This window comes from Leptodactylus fuscus, chromosome 7 (genome assembly GCF_031893055.1).
Source record: "Leptodactylus fuscus isolate aLepFus1 chromosome 7, aLepFus1.hap2, whole genome shotgun sequence".
Classification (NCBI taxonomy): Eukaryota; Metazoa; Chordata; class Amphibia; order Anura; family Leptodactylidae; genus Leptodactylus; species Leptodactylus fuscus.
In genome coordinates, this window is record NC_134271.1 from 120181833 (window position 1) to 120200999 (window position 19167).

The 19167-nt window shown below is 42.2% G+C and overlaps 1 protein-coding gene across 2 annotated transcripts in view; it reads left to right on the forward strand.

The window, feature by feature from the left end:
- Positions 1 to 1767: 1767 nt before the first annotated feature.
- Positions 1768 to 19167, forward strand: part of GREM1 (gremlin 1, DAN family BMP antagonist) — a 34342-nt gene continuing 16942 nt past the window's right edge. Inside the window, exons 1-2 of one of the 2 annotated variants that reach the window (XM_075280943.1) lie at positions 1768 to 1793; positions 2289 to 2373. The gene's annotated coding sequence lies outside the window, so the exon portion shown is untranslated. Of the gene's footprint in view, positions 1794 to 2237; positions 2374 to 19167 lie in introns of those variants that run through there. The other variant, XM_075280942.1, reaches the window with a different exon arrangement.

The window sequence follows — 19167 nt, forward strand, 5'->3', positions numbered from 1 at the left end:
AATGTACTAGGATTATCAAGGGACATAGTGTTCAACACCCACACATCTAGATCTATTGGAATTAAGGGTTAACCCACTTGTGGTTCCTCGAATCATTGTCTACCTGTTGAAGTGCCCGTGCGGTCTCGCATATTTTGGGGAGACTACCCAATATGTGCAAGCCTGCATATCAAAGCATAAATCGGATATAAGGTGTGAGGGGACTATTCTTCATGATCACTATGTTAGGATCTCCTTTCACAGTTGACATTCCAGGTGTTGGATCATTTCCCCTTGCCCTGTAGGGGACCGAATTCAAACTTTGAAACGGTGCGATCCATATTGGATTTGGACATTACACACTTTGGTACCGGGCCGTTTAACCCGTGAATGTGATATGTTTATTTCTGATAGGATTGGTGGTTAGAGCATATAGGGCTTTGTTCTGCATAGCTGTGGATATAAACAATATTATCTATATTCTATTCTCATTATAGATCAGCTCTTGAGAACTTATTTCCGCGTATACGGTATCATATAACTTTAGATGGCACTATCTTTACAATGGAATTGGGTCATTGTTTGGTTGATTTCCACTTCAATCACATCTTAGTAAGACTTATAGGTTGTTATTGATCATATCTGTCCTATATGTTGGGCTGGATTAATCTGCATTAGGCTGGGTTTACATCTGCATCTGGTAAATGTCCGCCTGCAAACCATTTTAAGAGAAAACGGTTTGGTACAAAAAGGATTCCAAACGGTTAAACAGCAGAAACCCGAATCCGTTTTTTTTTAGACGAATAAGCAGGCGTTCATACCAGCGTCTTCTGTCCGCCCAAGGGTTTCCGTCCTAATTCCTGGAGAAACCGGATAGGGGACGGCTTGCTTCATTTGAATAGGTGAGAAAGCTGTCCGGCCGTGAGCGGCGGTGAGCGTTTTGCGCTCTTCGCCGCGAAACCGGGTTTTATAATCCGGACACAGAGTCGGACATGCAGTACTCTGTGTCCGTATAAAAAGATCCGGTTTCGCGGCAGAGAGCCTAAAACGCTCACCGCCTCTCACGGTCGGACCAGGTCTATGGTTTCCGTCTTCTGGCATGCAGAAGACGGAAACCATAGAATGGAGAGCCTGAACGCAGGTGTGAACCTAGAGTAAGTTTGTAATTCGTTTGTGTCCTTTTTTGACCAATCCATTTCTTTTTCTTCCCCCTTCTTCATTCTGAGCATGCGCAGAGGAAAAAACAGATTGCAAAATGGACACAAACTGATTGCTATCCATTTCTAATCCGTTTTCCTTAGACCTCAATGTTTAAAAAACCCGGTTTGGTTGCTTTCCGTCTGGAATCCTTATTTTTAGTACGAAGACAGAATCCTGCAAAGTGATACATGCAGATTACTTTTAAAACTCATTGAAATCATTGGGTTTTAGTCTGGACAGTTCAAAATCAGTTTTTTAAGATTTCAAATATTGATTTCGAATGGATTTGCTGAACGCACATGGCTGACAGCTTTCCAATCTTAGGATCTGATAGCACGCTGCATCCCCATCTTTTTTTTTTTTTGCTTCATGGCTGTCTAAGTATCATTTATAGGGTTGCTGAGACTTCTAGTACTAACTATTAAATCCAGAAGACTACAATAGTGATCTACATATAAGATGAACCAGTGCACATGCTCAGACCTCTAGTGTCATGTCATCTCTAGTACAGGGCGTCATATGACACTGGTGGGTGTATCTCAGTGCACTATATAAGGCTGCCTGCTTGTAGTGTGCTCCAGTCGGTGACTGAATGATCCTGTGCGCAGACCTTGGTGAGGTTAACCCTATGCCTTTAGTCTTGATAACTCTATTTGATGTTTCTTATTGTTTTCTGCTTTCTCAACTTAGTTTGACTACTGGGACTATTTAGGTGTATATGTATCTATTATTCCGCAGCGATTCTGGGGTTATATGGCAATGCCTGTTTCCAATTTTTTACCTACTTCTTTATGATATCTGCATATAGTTGTGTTATTACAAATTGAATTTATTTTGATCTATCATTTTTGTGCCATTTCTCTATGGGATATTCTATAGTATATGACATCTTATTGTAAATATTGTCATCTGTTACAGACATCCGGCTGATGAAGGTCTAATCTGGGACCGAAACGTTCCGGTGTTAACTCACATGTGATGTCTGATCAATTTTGATACATTGCCGCATGATTATTTACATTTAAGATGTCATAATAAAATTATATTTTTTATTTTTTTTTAATTTTTGGAGTGCCGGAGTTGATTTTCTAATCTGCAACAATTTGTAGCTTGGATCTGAAGGATTTCCTCCGCATGGACAGTACAGCAAGGAGACAAGTCCTGTGAGGCAGGAGCCGCACACACTGCACACAGGTAACAACCGCTCTGTATACCTTCTAGTATATAGTGGACACCATGGGCTAATCTAACATGTATTTTTAAGATTGGGTTCAGAAATTTAATAAGACACGTCAATGTTTTAGGGTCCATGTTAGTGTGGTATTCCCTATACTTTTGCTTACTTTGGTTCCTATGGAAAAAAAATTTATGTAAAATAAGTGTTGTGTTAAGACTGGTTTCACACACAGCGTTATTTAGGAAAAGTATTTTGTTTTTTTCTGATGAAAGCCATTGATAGAATATAAACCGCATTTCCTTTGTGCTGTTTTAGCCTTGGGGCGTGAGTTTTTTTTGTTTCCCAAAATGTAACATGCTCTTGGTATGGAATTTTGACCTTCATTTTCCATAGACTTCTACATAAATTTTTTTTTCCAAAAATACAATTGTGTATAAAAAAAAAATTCATATGTATTTGCCAAAAAATCTTCAAAAGGCTATAACATGGTGGTATATTAGGGTCCATATTACCGCCGCAGCACTTGGACCCTCTATAATGCTATCAAACCTAACTCATCCCTATGGGGAATTATCTGCTTCCCCAGTCCAGATGTTGTAATGTAAAATAAATGTCTGGTTCTGCTTCATATCACTTGTCTTATTTACTACACTGTCTTATACGTCTAAGATGTGACTCTTTAGATATTGTGTCTTATCCTATACCTGATGCAGAGACCTTGATGGGACTAGTTATCATGTATATGGGCTGTATATCTATATATAGTGCTACATATGTCCCACATATATGTATATAGTGCTAATGCTCTACATGATCACCAGTATATAGAAGATCCTTCTAATTTCCCCATGGTGGGACTATTAAAGGATTATCTTATCTTATCTGATACTACCTGACATGTTGTGATGTCCATTGGGCAGTTTTAGGATTTAGATGTTACTCTGGTGCTGAACATGAAGAAATCCCATCCTTGCAATGACAGATCTCCTCTGGTTGCTGATGCTTTATTCAGGTGGATTTACATGTCTTTCAGGAATTGTTACATTAGTAATTGCCAGGCTGTGATGGGGATTTGCTGCCGATGTAACTCAATGAATGATGGACTTGCGTATTTTGTCTGTAGTGTAAAATTGTGGTACAGTTATATATCCTGCCCTATAAGGGGCATTGCTCCTATTAAGAGGGGTCTTAGATCCCATTTATTTATATGGATTCCCATTGGCAACGTATTGCAAATTCTATATTAGTTTGCATGAAAACCCCAAGTGTGAACGCAGCCTGATGTGGTGAGTGATGGCGGTGGCTCCTTCACAGTATTATCTATATATAAACAGCTTAAAGGTTTTCTTGCATAACCTACATAACTTTAGGTTCCTATATACATGCACGACACTGGTGTATATACTGTACACTCATAGACTTTCATGCCCTTTCCATAACTCATGTGGCCAAAAATATATTGATGTATCTGTTTTGTTTTTTTTTTGTTTTTTTTTAATGGATGTTAGATCTGTGAAAAACTGTTGTGTGAATAAGGTCTAAGTCAGGGACTGGGGATAAATGTGCTTAGAAACATGGCCAGATGTAATACCTAGAAAGTACTAATTCATTTGGATACTGATGTAGCAGAGCTGAAATTGTAACCTGTTGCAGCATTGAATGATATTGTAATGGTGAAGCATTTATGTGTCTGTTCATCTATAATATTATATAAATTCTAATATTCAATCATTTTCCATTAGTGCAGACTAAACAGTATTCTCGTCTTATAATCGCCCTCTTGCGTTATCGTGACATGTTTTATATTTGACCAATAAAGATCACATAGATGGCAGAGTTATACGTTGTATCATATAGTTATTATTATGCTTCCTTGTATAGCGCCATCATATTCCGCAGCGCTTTACAGACATTGACAAACATGAGAGTGTCAGTATGTACTGCCGTAACTAGATTTATATAATCTATTGCAATTTGCTATAACATTTAGGAAATAATTAGGTTTCTGTCTCCTTTATGGTGTGTTCACACACAGCAGATTTATTTTGGGCATTTCAGCATAGATCTGAACAGGATTGTTTCTGCAACATGTGTCCAGATCTTGACAAATCCAGTTCAGCTGTATGGAACAGTCTTCAGAAATCCCTGCAACAAATCTGCTCTTGGCGTGGATTCACACTTAGGGTAATTTTACGCCACTGATAAATCTGCCTGATTTAGAGGAGGACTTGATGTAGATTTCACTCTTTGGAAAGGATAAAATCTTCAAGTCTACGGCAAATCCACATAGAAGACATGCAAATGTTGTGTTGGGTTTAGTGGCGTAAAATGATTCCATATGTGAATCCTCCCTTATAGTCGGCATATGGATAGCACATTTGATAGTCTGAATATAGAGATGCACATAGGACTACAGATATGTATTGAAGTTTTCACCCCCTATTGATCACAGTATAATATATGGGTACAGATTCAGTTCTGCTACATATTTGCAATGGAGAGGATCATTTGGAACAATTGTATGTGATATTTCATAGACCTGTATTGTATATCTAGAAGCGTTTGCAAACTCAGCTCTGCTGCATCTGATCCGTTTGGATACTATAGGCTAAGCAGGTTTACTTGCAAACCAGTCAGCCTATCTCAATACTAACAAACACAACTCTGCTACATCTGCTAATATATTAATGCAGATCATCTTGATATCAATGTGTATATGTAGTCCCATTGAATTTGCCGATCTATGAAAGTCCTCTGGTTATCATGACGTCACTGACACCTGCAATCTGTATTTATCATGTGAGTAGTCGTCTACAAGTTGCACAAAAGCTGTTTTTTGTTGGGTCTTATTAGCTAAAACTGGAGTAGATTTAGCAGATGGGATTAGCAATGTCTGTTCTTTTATACATTTCCATTCCTTTTGAAGCTACTCTTGGCTTTGGTGCAAAAAATGCAGCTTTCCCGCAATGTGTAACCTCAGCTTAATACTGTATTTGATAGAGATTAGGTTCTTGTAGCAGTCATCTATAATTCACTAGATTGATGGATTTCTTGGGCTCTCGAGCTCTGGGATCTATATGAGCAGACCAATAAAACTGCTCTATGACTGTCTAGGGACTATAAAAAAGGGCCCCGTATATGAAACCTACCCAAAAGGTCGGAGGTTTCCTTTACTGCCTTTACACAACTCCTATCTGTCAGTGTCTCCTAAAGCAGGACATGACACTACATAGGTGGATTGGACTTTTGTGTTATGTCGTCCCCTAATATGGCGGTATAGTCTGCTTACAAAGTGTTATCAGTATGAAAACCTCTGTAAGTTCACAGAACTGCGTCCGCATGAGAGAGACAGACAAGGAGATTCGGAACGTCTTGAGTATTTCTGTTTTAGTTGGCCATGTTCATAGGACACACTGAGAAATATATGTAGTTATTGTAATCTGTATAATATTGCTGAAAGGGAAGACTTTGTGATCGGAGCCTTACATAAGAGGGGAACGTCGGATTTATAAGGGTTTGGTCTGTACGTCCTGTATATACATCGGGAAAATATTGCACTGTATAGCCCAGAGTTTTGTGACTGCATATTATGTATTTCTATACATATGCCGTTGAATCCTATTGTTTAAGAGGAAAGAGAGCCTGACCCAAGTAATACCTGTTTTTATGGGATGTATTGTAAAGCATAGTTTACCATTTCCAATACCAGACTTATGGCGGACACTTTTGGAATACATCTAGTCTTTATAGTCTTTCTAGGCTATACATATACAACGTATTGTAAGCATTACCTAACCTGGTACTTGATGTAAGCGTGCTCAGGAAATCACATACACAATGAAGCAATGCTTTCTTGTTTTAGACTAAGGCCCTATATAGCGAGCCACAGTCAAAAAGCATTTTTTTTTCAGCAGTGCTATCTACAGAAAGTCTTCCTCTGCGTACTTTTTGTCCTTATTATGCGTATACAGAAAACGGTTCCATAGGTATAATTGACATGCTGCGTGTTACAAAAACTCAACGGTTTATGAAACCGCAGCATTTCCGTTCTGGATATTTTTTTCTGCAATGTGCAGATCAGATTAACCAGAATCCTATCCACTATGCAGGGAGTGTAAAACAATGCGGCAAAAACTCCATGTTTTACAGTAACTGCAAAATGGATGGGATTCTGGCTAATGTGATGGAAAATGCAGCATGGGAATTATACCTACGGAAATGCTGGCATTTTCTGTATAGGTGTAATAGAGGCAGAAAGTCCACATAGGAGAAAACGGCGAACTTTCTGTAAAAAAGTGCTACGGAAAAAAAGTGATGTGTTCCCACCTTGGTCTCTTCTGGTTTTTTTGGCTGCCGCTTAGCCTTAGGCTGGGACCACACACTGAATGATGGCAGCAGGTTAGCAATCCGCAAGGTTCTCCCATAGTTGTCGGCCCTTGCAGTCCAAAGGTTGAAAGGTGTAGGAAGAAACCCCATGCGGTCCTGGCCTCGAAGGTATTCTCCACTAACAGCACTTCACTTTATCCACAGGATAGTGTATGTCTTGTATCACTGGGGGATGCTGACTTCTGGGGGCTCAAGTGGTCACTAGAATGAGGGCACCAGAGGTTCACATGTGAATAGGATGTAGTATAGGACCATAGCTCTATTTACTGTACTTAATGACTGACAGAGATAGCAAAGTAAGGGTATGTTCACACAGCAGAATTTGCATTCTGTGTGTGAACATTATGGGTGGCTAGCCGTGACGGGATGCCGGTACAGTGCAGGGCTAATCGGCTAGACAAAGCTGTGATGGAAAGAAATAATACCAGCAGGGAGTTTTTAATTTTTTTTCTTCAGCAGGCAAAAACACTTCCTTTACTTATTGTAATTGTAATAAATCAACTGAACAACAAAAAAAATGTTTCCTCACTGAAATATCATAATTCTTCGGTGTTCAAAATGTATAGTTCTGTACAGGTTCCAGTAAGACTGCTGTCTGTTCAGAAGAAGAAGGAGCAGGGATGTCATTTAGGCCAGACATAGGCTTTCCTTCTGCTTTTTAGAGAGAAAGTTCAGCATGGCAGCAGCTTTTCTAACAGTGAAAGTTAGATGACCTGCTACAGACTCTCCAGTGAGGGGGATGCAATAAGATATGCACCTGACCACTGTGCTGCTCTGTCCTAAATGATTGTTCCTATCTCTGTCCCTGATAAGGAGGAAAGCAGCATGGAGAAGTGAGATCCTTATCTATGTTAACTTATTTTTCCCTCATTGCTTGGAGTCTGTATCAGAAAGTTTACCTTTTTTTGCTACTGTACATGCTGATCGGTTTTCTCTTCCAAGGAGCAGAGGATGGCTGTTTGCCTAAATGACCTCCCTGCTTCTTTCACTGTGGCTACAGCAGAAGCTGTACTGTATCCTACTAGACAGGCATGACTAACACAAACTCACTAGAACAACTTGCACATCAGTATACATTAAGTATTGGACTATAATTCTAGTCTTTTGTAATCCATCGCCACGTGGCTGCTGACAGATTTGTTGGGGTTCATCCACACAACTCAGATTCCCTGCAAATTTTCCATCTAGATTTGGAGGTAGAAAACCTGCTGTGTATTACGCTAGCAACAGAGTGGATGATATTTTAATAAATGCAAGGAGTAGGGTGGATTTTGCAGTGAACTTTGCATGCAACACTGATTCATCACACATTTTGCTGCAGATTTCTGCCACCAGGGTCGGACTGGCCCGCCGGAGTACCGGGGGATCCCCCGGTGGGCCCCAGCCTGGACTGTTAAGACCTCATTATGGGGCCCTACCGGACCTCCACTGCCTTTTTTTAATAGACAGTGGAGATTCGGTAAGGCGTCTGCCCAGGGCTGCTGTCAGCACCCGGGCAAGTCACTGTGTGAAGATTGAGAGACTCCGTGCTGCAGACTGTGAAGGACCTGTGATGATGTCATATGTGGGCGGGGCTACACGGATTGTATAGAACAATGTAATGTTACACAGGAAGATGAATCGGCCGGGAACAGACTGATGGAGGAGAGAAGAGACAGCATGTGTAAGTAATAGGGGAGACATGGGGGGCAGGCTGTGTGAGTAATAGGGGAGACATGGAGGGGCAGGCTGTGTGAGCAAGAAGGGGGGATTGGGGGGGGGGTTCAGGCTCTGGGGGGATGGGCACTGTGATCATATAATACTGTGTCTGTGTGTGTGGGGGGGGTCACTGGTAAGCACATAATACTGTATGGGGGTCACTATGGAGCATGTAATACTGTTTGGGGGCCCCTGTGGAGCACATAATAATGTTTGGGGGTCACTATGGAGCACGTAATACTATTTGGGGGGTCACTATGGAGCACATAATACTGTTTGGTAGGTCAATATGGAGCACATAATACTGTTTGGGGGGTCACTATGGAGCACGTAATACTGTTTGGGGGGTCACTATGGAGCATGTAATACTGTTTGGGGGCCCCTGTGGAGCACGTTGTACTGTCCCAGTATTGCTTACATGTGGGGCACTGCGCTGCTTGCTCACCGTATTCTTGATAGCTGCAGTTGTGGTTACTAAAGCTGTATGTCTTTCAGGTATCTGAGATATTGCTTTAGCGCCCATAACCGCCACTATCAAGAATTCGCTCTAGTAAGGGGATAGGGGGCGGACAAAAGTTTGTACCCAGGCCCACAAAACTTTAGTTACATCAATGGCGGCTGCTCTGGGCCCAGGCACCGCCATTAATATACCTTATTTTTAACTACATGGACTGTGCTGATACACAGACGTCCTGCACTTGGATGTAAAGTGGGAAACCTCCGTTCATCAGGATCGCAGGTAGGTGAGTATAACTCTTTTTTAGCTTAGGTGTGAGTATTTTAATAGTACAAGGGAGGGGGAGGGGGAAATTATAATTATAAGGAGGGGGCATTATGGACATAAGGGGGGTCACTTATATAAGGGTTATTAGGGGACATTACGAATACAAGGGGAGGTTATATTAGGAGGCATTATGAACATAAGGGGGTGGTCATTGATATTAGGGGTCATTAGGGGTGCAGTATTTGTCAGGGGGAATCAGGAGCATACTATGAGGGGGCAATTAATTGGGCTTTATTAAGACTAAGGCCTCACGTTGCAGACTGCAACAAAATAGCGCTGCAGGAAAAAACGCAGCAGCAACGCATTGTGTTTTTTTCCCGCAGCGCTTTTCACTTTCTGCTTCCATTACACCTCTAGGGAAACCATCAGTGTTTTCGTAGGTATAATTGATATTCTGGCGATTTCCAAAACCCCAACGGTTTTGGAAATCGCAGCATATTCACTGCACATAATTTTCCACAATGTGTGGATGGGATTTGCTAGAATCTCATTTACATTGCAGGAACTGTCGGGTTTTCCCGTGGTGTTTTCGCCACATGAGGCCCCATCCACACTTTGCGGTAAAATAAGATACATTCTGTAATTTCCAAAGCAGTCTTGGTTTTAGAGTTAGACATTGCAGCATGCCTATGGAAATTCTGGCGGTTTCAATATAATTGAAGCACAAAATACACAGAGGAAAGCTCTGCAAACTTTCTGTGCAAAGGGCTGCAGGAAAGAAACGTGATGCGTCATGGTCGCGTTTTTTCCCACAGCGCTTTTTTGCTGCAGGACACCACGTGGGGCCTTAGGATTAAGGAGTTTTCCAGTTCATTTATATTGATGATCTATCCTCAGAATAAATCATCAATAAGAGATAAGTGACCCCCTGATCAGCTGTATGAAGGGGCCATGGTGCCTGTTTATATCACACGCTGTCTGTTTATAGTGACCATGTGATGTAAATACAGCCTTGTCACATAGACGCTTATAGTACAAGGCTGTAGTTACATGACATGGCCACTATGAGATGTACGACACTGTGTAAGCAGAGAAGGGGTCATGGCGCTTGCACAGATGCCACGATTCACTCAAACAGCTGATTCATCCCTCATTATTACACCTCAGCCACAGAAAACAAAGAGCAAAAACAAAACAAACAACACATTCACCTGTCCCCAGCACCCTGTTGTCCTCCGCCTCTGTCTGTTCGGTCTCATGGCAACACCTCATTTCTGGAAATCCTGTACCCAATTTGTCTTAGTGGTCACATGAGGTGCAGGACTCCCAGCAAGAAGGTGCCAGCACGAGACTGAATGGACACTGGCGGAGGACAAGGGGTTGCTGAGGACAGGTAAATATGCTTTTTTATTTTAAACCTCCCGCCCAGCACATGAGTTGCTCCAATTCCTGGACAATATCTTTAAAGAATTTATCCATGTTTCTAATACTGATGGCCTGTCCTTAGGATAGACCATCAATATTACATCTGTGATGATACAACAGCCAGGACCTCTGCAGATGAGTTTTTTCATTACAGTGCGGCTACAGGTAATGGTGACAGTTCTAGGAGCCACGCTGCTCTCTTGCCATACAGGATGTAGCAGTGGGTTTAGGTAGTGCAGTGGTGTACATCGTATGGCAGGCGAGCAGCAGGCTCCTGATATTACCTTTAGCCATCCTGTCTCTGTACAACTCATCTACAGGGGTCCTAGCGGTGGGCCCCTAAAAATAATTCCACTGGTGGGCCCTAGACACCCCAGTCCGACCCTGTCTGCCACCCACCTGGTTTTGGCAAAATATAACTTTATAGAACTAGAATAATCTCTCAGCCATTTTTGGCAAACTAGATGCTGTGGATACATTGCTCCAGCCCTGACTTCACTGTAGAACTACAAGCAGAGAAAAAGTAATGTACGCATGGTGTGGCAGAGGTAGTCCCTGCTGTTGTATGGCTCCCTCAAGTGTTTAGCATTCCTGCAGTGCCTCCGCTGGCAAAAGTAAGAATTGCACAGTATGCTGGGTCCTACAAAGCAAGAGATGCTCTTTGTATATAGATGAGGGTCCTGAATGGGAATGGTGGATTTCCCTCTACTAACTCCAAATTCCCTAGTAGAAAATGATGTTTTTTCCTCTGAGTTGCTATATGAAGTTATTTTAGATCTTTGCTGTTTCTTGTCCTCTCTGACTAGACTTGCCAGCTATAATGATGTAGTCTGCATGGGTCTGTAGATATTTGGGTTCAATTCGATAAAACCAAGATTTGGCTTTTCTGACTGTAATACTACGCGCAAACAAATTCCAGACATTACAACCTATATATATGTAAGCTAGTCTTCCCTCTCAGGATAATGATACGTTGGGTGTTATCTGTTGCAGATGTTGCTGTCATGTCTGTGCTTATTATACTCTACTTCACTTTCTCTCGTCTTCACCATGTTGTGCTAGGTGGTGATCTGGAGCAGTGGTCTCCAGCGTGTGGCTCTCTGGATGTGACGGTACATACTCTGTAAATCTGCAGCCAAAACACTGCATGGGATGTTTGTCTCATTGTAGCAAAGGCAAATGTCATGGCATTGCATTGTGCTGAACTGAATCGGCTTCAAAATAAAATGAATAATTCTAGTTAATTAGATTTATAATTTGTTACTTATTTACTTTTATAGCAATTATATCACTAGCTTTGTAATGAATTAGAGGAGCTTTACTGCTTCTGACTGACACTGACTGTCGGCTATGTGTGTTGTCGTTGGAGTAGGTTTGTGAAAAAATTGTTGTCAGACTCCACAGTCCTACTCGACACCCCCACCAATCGGCTGGTCTCCGCAGCAGTCGGTGCTGAATGTGCATGGGAATTAGTGATTTAGGATTGATTCAAGGACTTAACAGTTCCTGACTCTTCATAAATCAGATTTATTTCTATCTGATCAATGGGGGCTGACATCTGGACCTTTCACATATGCAATGCAGGGCAAATAATAGAGGAAGACTAAAATGTATCTGAAATCTTATATTTTCTGCATTCTACCAGCTTGAGGGATTATTGTATGATTGGAATTTGAGATATGGAGTTTCATGGTAGAGAGCTTCCAACTTGGAGCAGAGATGGTGGATGCTGAGTAGTTTAAGGGTAAGTTCACACAGAGTATTTTGGTCAGGAGTTTGAGGTCGTATCCGCCTCAAAATCCTGACCAAAAAGACAGCTCCCATTGAAATCAATGGGAGCCGCTCAGGAGTTTTTTCCAGGAGCCGATTCTTCCGGCTCCCGGAAAAAAGAAGCGAGGTGCTCATTCTTCAGGCCGAGTCGCCTCACGATTCGGCCTGAAAACACTCCCTCCTCTGGACTAGGCCCATTCATTCGGCCTAATCTGGAGCGGAGAGCGCGGCTGGATGCTGGTTCAGTGCATCAGCTTTCAGCCTTGGCTACCTGGTTTTTGGTCTGGAACCTGAGGCGGCCTCCGCTTCAGGTTCCGGACCAAAAAACCCAGTGTGAACTTACACTGCAGAGAATGAGGCAATAAATCAATTAACCAGCCAGCAGGAGAAGCCTATTCCACCCCTCCCTTCGCCATAGAGCTTTGAGGCTGCATGTGGAGATGAATGCAATGAAAACAAGCATTCAGATTGAAGATAAGGAAATGGCTATCCTTTAAAAGATACTAGTATCATTTGCTTTTGTCCATATGGCATACTAGCCTCTGCCCGTCTGCAGGTTGTTGGCGTCGATGATCCGCCTATATTCAGCAAATTATTGCCATCAATGGTTTGCCTGCTCTGGTGTTTCGGCAGCTGTAAAGCTGGCCTTTCACTGAACTCGTTCCTCATGCTGTGCCTGTGATTGTTCTGGCATCTCAGCAGCTGGCTGGGACACCATATAATGAGCGTGTTGTTGGCGTTGATGATCCACCTGCTACAACGTATTGGCAGCTGTCAAGCTGGCCTGTCACTGAACTCGTTCCTCATGCCACTCCTGTGATTGATTCAGCATCTCAGCAGCTTGCTGGGACACCATATAGTGATTGTGTAGTTGGCGTTGATGAACTGCCTGCTTCAGCGTTTCAGCAGCTCTCAAGTTGTCCTGCCGCTGAACTTGTTCCTCGCACCGTGATTGTTCAGGCATCCCAGCAGCTCGCTGGGACGCCATATAATGAGTGTGTTCTTGGCATGCTCTCATTGTTTTACAATTGTGTGACAAATTAGATTGCCCCTCCATGTTTAAAATTGGCAAACTGTCAATTAGGATTAAAGAGGTTTGTGAGAACACTGCCTAGAGCAGGTCAAATAATATGCAGAGGCTTGTTCACAATGGACTCAATGTTAGCTGTGTGTTTACATAGAGAGATAAAGCCAGGACTGTCATCAGCACAGTGCAATTAGTATATGAACATAAATTTGTAACAGTCGTGAAGTGAAGTCATAAAAAGAAGCATATGTGTTAATCCAGGTTGCAAACTATCGATGTGCCAAATTTCATCCAAATCCGTTCAGTCGTTTTTGCATGATTGAGTAACAAACATCCAAACTTTCACATTTATATAAAGTTTTATTTTATTAAAAGTTGTTTATAACTAGAGGTATGCATGTAAAAAATTTCTTCAGGATTTTTATAGATACTTTAGTAAGCAGATCGCTATATTGACAGCACCTGTCCATAACCTGTCCAAGGCCATTGATCGCTTTGTATTGTTTACCCAAACACTGCAGCTCGGCTCAATCAGGTGACTGTTGACAAGATGTAGTACTAGGCACAGCCATGTTTGCATGGACAGCGCTGTGCCTGTCCCTGTCCCAGGGAACCCCACCAATCATATGTCTTATCCAATGGCCAATCTAGCATTCATGTCCTCCTTATTTGAATTTAAATATGCAATAATAAATTAAAGGGGCTGTATAAGACCCAATGTGTTTTGTGTACTGATGGCCTAACCACATGATAAGGGTGCTCTACCCATAGAGAAAGGGGTGCATCTGCATTGGGCCTTGTGGTAGTGGGGTACCCCACTGCTGAGATGGATTAAGCAGGATAGCAGGTGGCAGGTAGTGATTTCAACTTGGTCTTTGTCCTTAGGGCTCGGATAAAGTTGAGTACAATGGTGGAGCACAGAGTTCAGCTACCTGCTCCTCCATTCAGGCTCTGGCTGTTGTCTGAGAGCACCAACTAAGTATCAATGTATAAATAACACAAAAAATTCTTTTGATTTTAAATCTAAATTTATTGTTACAAAAATGTTTTTAATTGTAAAAAATATTGGTATCAGGAAAACAAACACATAAAAACATTTAAAAGCACACAACAAGAGTGGAGGTCGCACTGGACTGAGCAGCTCCAGCAGGTGTATAATCTGCTAGTGGTGTAGGGGATGAGAACAGCCACAATAAATGTGTGTATAGAGAGGCCCAATATTTTGTATATATAAATGTAAATAGGCTCCTATTGCCCACAATATCACAAGATCAGGGCACTTAATTGAAAAAATATATCTGTAGCATTGCAAAGATCATACCCATATCACCACTATATAGTAAGAGCATATAAGGTAACAGAACCAATGTAAAGTTACACACACATGCCAGTATTACATAAGCCAACCTACATAGGACAAAATGTGAAGCATATACATAAATCACTGCTCACCAGCTGCGACCTCCACTCTGAGCCCCGACGGACCGTTTCGCCCCTGCTTCTTCAGGGGGCTACAGAGTGGAGGCAGGAGGGGAAGCTTACACTGGCTGTTGTCTGAGCTGTGGCAGGGGGTGTGATGAGCCCTAAGCCAGAGACATTACTACATCCGGAGTCTCCAACAGGGTTGTTTTTTTAAAAAATTTGTGTGTAATATGTTTATTGAATGGCCATTGAGGGGTGGGGGTCATTATGTGGCAAGGTCTTGAGGGGGCATTAAATTATGCGAGGGGATATGAAAACTTTAAATGGGATCCACTAATATGTTAAAATGGACCTGCACATGATAGCTCATGGGCATCTGATCTGTGGGGGACAGACAACCAGACCCTGAACCAATCAGCTGATCCAGCTACCGGATACGGTATACAGTGTATACTGTTGGAAGCAGTTCTGTTCCCATTCACTTGGATAGGAGGAGAACTGCCTCCATCTGTATATGGCTTTTGGCAGCTAGATCAGTGTAAGGTCTGGGTGTCAGACCCCAAAAGATTAGGTACTGCTGACCTATACTATGTATAAGACATAAGTTTCCAAAAGACATGACGTCTTGGACAACTCCTTTAGTAATGTATAGGAGATTAGGGTATTTTATCCCTGTATAGAGTTGCCATTAGGAAGCCTAGAGACATTCTGTTTCAGGCTTAAAAAAGAAACCCAAGAGGACAGAATCCAGACTATTGACGATATTGGCTTTGTTTACTCTAGAAAAGTGGCGCCTGTAAGGTGATTTAATTAACTTGTATAAATATATACAGTCTCTGAACAAGAACCTTCGCAGACCAGTCCATCAAGCAGCCCTTAGCTCTGTCAGTGGGCTTCTCACTATAGTGCGGAGCTCCTCACATGTAGAAGTTGTATATATTGGGCTCGCTTACTAATTTGGGTTGCAGTCATTCCTGATGCCTTAGGGCAGTACAAACTGTAATTAATTTGAGAATAAATTCCCATAAGCTGCGCAGCCAGACCTATGTAAACATGGCAATTAGCTGCGGTCAATGTATATTGTGAATGAGGCAAGTGTAGAGACATGTGACCTCTGCAGGGTCAATACAGAGTGTTTATACAGTGCGTCATATCATCAAGCATTTCTGGGGATCTGGTCTCCATTTTGTCTCTTACAAATTATTAAAGGGGTCCTGCTCCAAATCTATTGTTGTATGAGTATGTGAGCTGTGGATGTCCAACACCTGTACCCTGCACAGATCAGCATTTGGGCAGCTGTAGATACAGCAATGACTAGGGGGGGTCTTGTTGGCTCTCCATTTCAACTAATAGTAGTGGCGCAGCATCTCTATCCTGTAGTGGTGGTCACAGTGGTTAAATTGGGCTGGAACATGACCAAACTCAGTTCCAGTATGATTGCAAAATCTCTTTCAGCGTTCCGGTAAAATATCTCTGAAGAGGGACATAAAAAACACAGTTATTTACCTCTCCTGGCTCCAGAAAGCTTCGGGCCTACTTAGTGAAGTCCCAGACATCACATGGGCAGGGGCTTGCGTCCTTATATGTCGTGATGCAAGCCTCTGCTCACGTGACGTCCTGTACGTCATTGAAGAAGGTTGACATCTGCAGGGAGTGCGCCTGAGCCAGGGAGAGGTAAGTAACAGTGTTTTTTATGTTTTTATCCTCCCCTGGGTCTCCAATTATTATACTCTGGGGTCTGAAAAGGATGAGGGGAGGCGGAGCATTCCCCCTATAATTTTTTCCCAATTTAAGCAATGGCTGGTCGGGTACACACGCTGTACTATTGATTTATGTCAAGTTTCTTTAAAAGTAAGCTACACTTTAAGTTCTGTAATGTATAAATGGGTCCTTGAGCATTTGTGGGATGTGACAGATTAAGATCTGGGAAATTTGGAGGCCAAGTCAGCACTTTGAACTCTGTCAGAACAACTTTTCTGCAGCGTGGTAGGGCACAAGATCCCACTGAAAGAGGCCACTACCAGTAAGAAATACTGCCATGAAGTAGTGAATGTGGTGTGTACAATGTATACTGGAAATACAACCTAAATTCAACCTGTGACTGACTGCAGTCCTTGCATGGTAACACAAGCTATTATTAGAAGTATCCAGTAAATCGAGACCAGATGGGATACAAGGAAAGCCTCACCACAACACAAGATAAGAAAGATGATTATACATTGTAAGTCAATGGAGAAAATCCTCAACAAATCAGCGTTGCTGGGGATTGTATACCATAGATCAGTTTCCATGAAATTTCCAGAAATTTTTTTGAAGCATGAACAAATTTCAGCAAACCTCATCCACTCTGATGCAACTGTATTCTGAAGCAGATCTGGATAAGAATCTGCAGCAATTCCCACATGTGGTGATGTACTCATAGGCTTTCAGCACACTAGACAAGACTCCTTTACAAAGCTGGACCACTTACACTATGTTGTTCTACTTTGCAGGGTCTGTTGCTGTTGCTGATGACATCTTATATTCCTGACTCATAGTATATATACCCAACAGATCCATTGGGATCTGATTTTTTTTTTTTTTCAGTCATATGATTGATCCATCCCTTTCTGGATTTCTGTTCCTATATAGGGTTGAGCGATCAGGATCGGGAAAGATCGGATCCCGATCGGTGAACGAGCAAATTTCACGATCAGGATTGTCTGGAAAGTGATTGAAAAATCGGATTTTAAAAACGATCCTGAAATCTCAAGATCGGCTCAACCCTATTCCTATAGCATAACACAAAGAGAAGTCTTGACAGATGTGAACACAGCCTTATTTAGACATGCACTGCTCCAGGTTTATATGGGACCCCCTTTGTGTAGAACTCACCACAACCATGCAGTTACTACTGGGAAAGGCAGTTTCTAGAGAATAATCCCTGCAGCCATGATCCTGAGGAACTGAATAAGGCCCCATGCACACAACAGTGGTCAGTGGGAAACTGAATGGGTGGCGTTCGTCTACAGTCTGTGTTTTATATGGACCCTTATCAATAGAATAGATGGCCAGAGTTGCAAATAGGACCTATTCCATATTTGCAGCTTGGTTTACTGGATCTGTGTGACTGCGTCTGTACGCTATCCCCTGATTACACACCCACCAAAACAAGGGCTGTGTACATGGGGTCCCATAGTATCTATGTACATACAGACATTTAGTATGATGTCTATATTTTCATTACTCTTGTTAAGTTCCCTGGGCCCTGCACATAACTGTGTCTATATGGCGGTCCATTGTCTATATGACTAACCTAAATCTCTCCATATGCTAACCTTTCCCAGATGACTGGGAATAGTAATACGTTTTGCAAGACATGAATCAGACCTTATAATCCCGAATGTGGTTGAAAATGAAAATTCCTGGGGTGCCCTTTACACGAGGTTAGCTTTTCATCTGACTTTATTTTACTTTAAGCCGCGTTGTTGTGCCTCGTAATAATTTTATTACTAAATACTTACACCATGAAACGCTTCCTATACTACGAACCACATAGCGTCTTCTAGCTTGTATGTGGCAGACTGTCGTCCGTTGGTGTTTTATTTAACAAGAGGTAGTAATATTTCATAGCGTAGCTGCACGTGGATGATAACCACATTGTATACATCTGGGACAGGAGATCTATGGTGACCGTCCTTGTATTTGGTTTATGAAAACTAGTGATATGTGACAGAAGGTGGCAGCACATACTGGCAGCAACGTCCTGATATAGGGTTACTATGTAATAGAGGTGCTACTTGCATTGCATTGAAAAGTTTTGTGATATGGCTTAAAAATGTTATGTACAAGGTCCTAGTATTGGAAGGGTCATCCAGTTTAGATACAATATATAACATATCCTATTAGGGTTGGAAGGCATGTTTCCAAAGACAGTCTCTTAGGGTGCATGCACACTGAGTAACGCCGGGCGTGTATGAGAGCCGTACACGCCGGCGTTACAGCAGGGCTGCCGAACACTTCCCATTCACTTCAATGGGAGCGCTCGTAAACGCCGCTGTTACGAGCGCTCCCATTGAAGTGAATGGGAAGTGTTCGGCAGTCTGCCGTAATGCCGGCGTGTACGGCTCTCATACACGCCCGGCGTTACTCAGTGTGCATGCACCCTTACTTTGGAGGACCTGTGCTGTCCTGCATGTACAATCTACCCATTGATTTGTATGGTCAGCACTTGCCTTTTGATGGTGCTGCAAGGAAAATTCACAGGACTTCTCCGTGGACAATGAGGCTGAGCTGCAGTACCAGACGCTGCCTATTGACAAGAGTGGTGTTCGTTATGGAAAACAAAATCCTTGATTATTCTTTTACATATTTTAAATG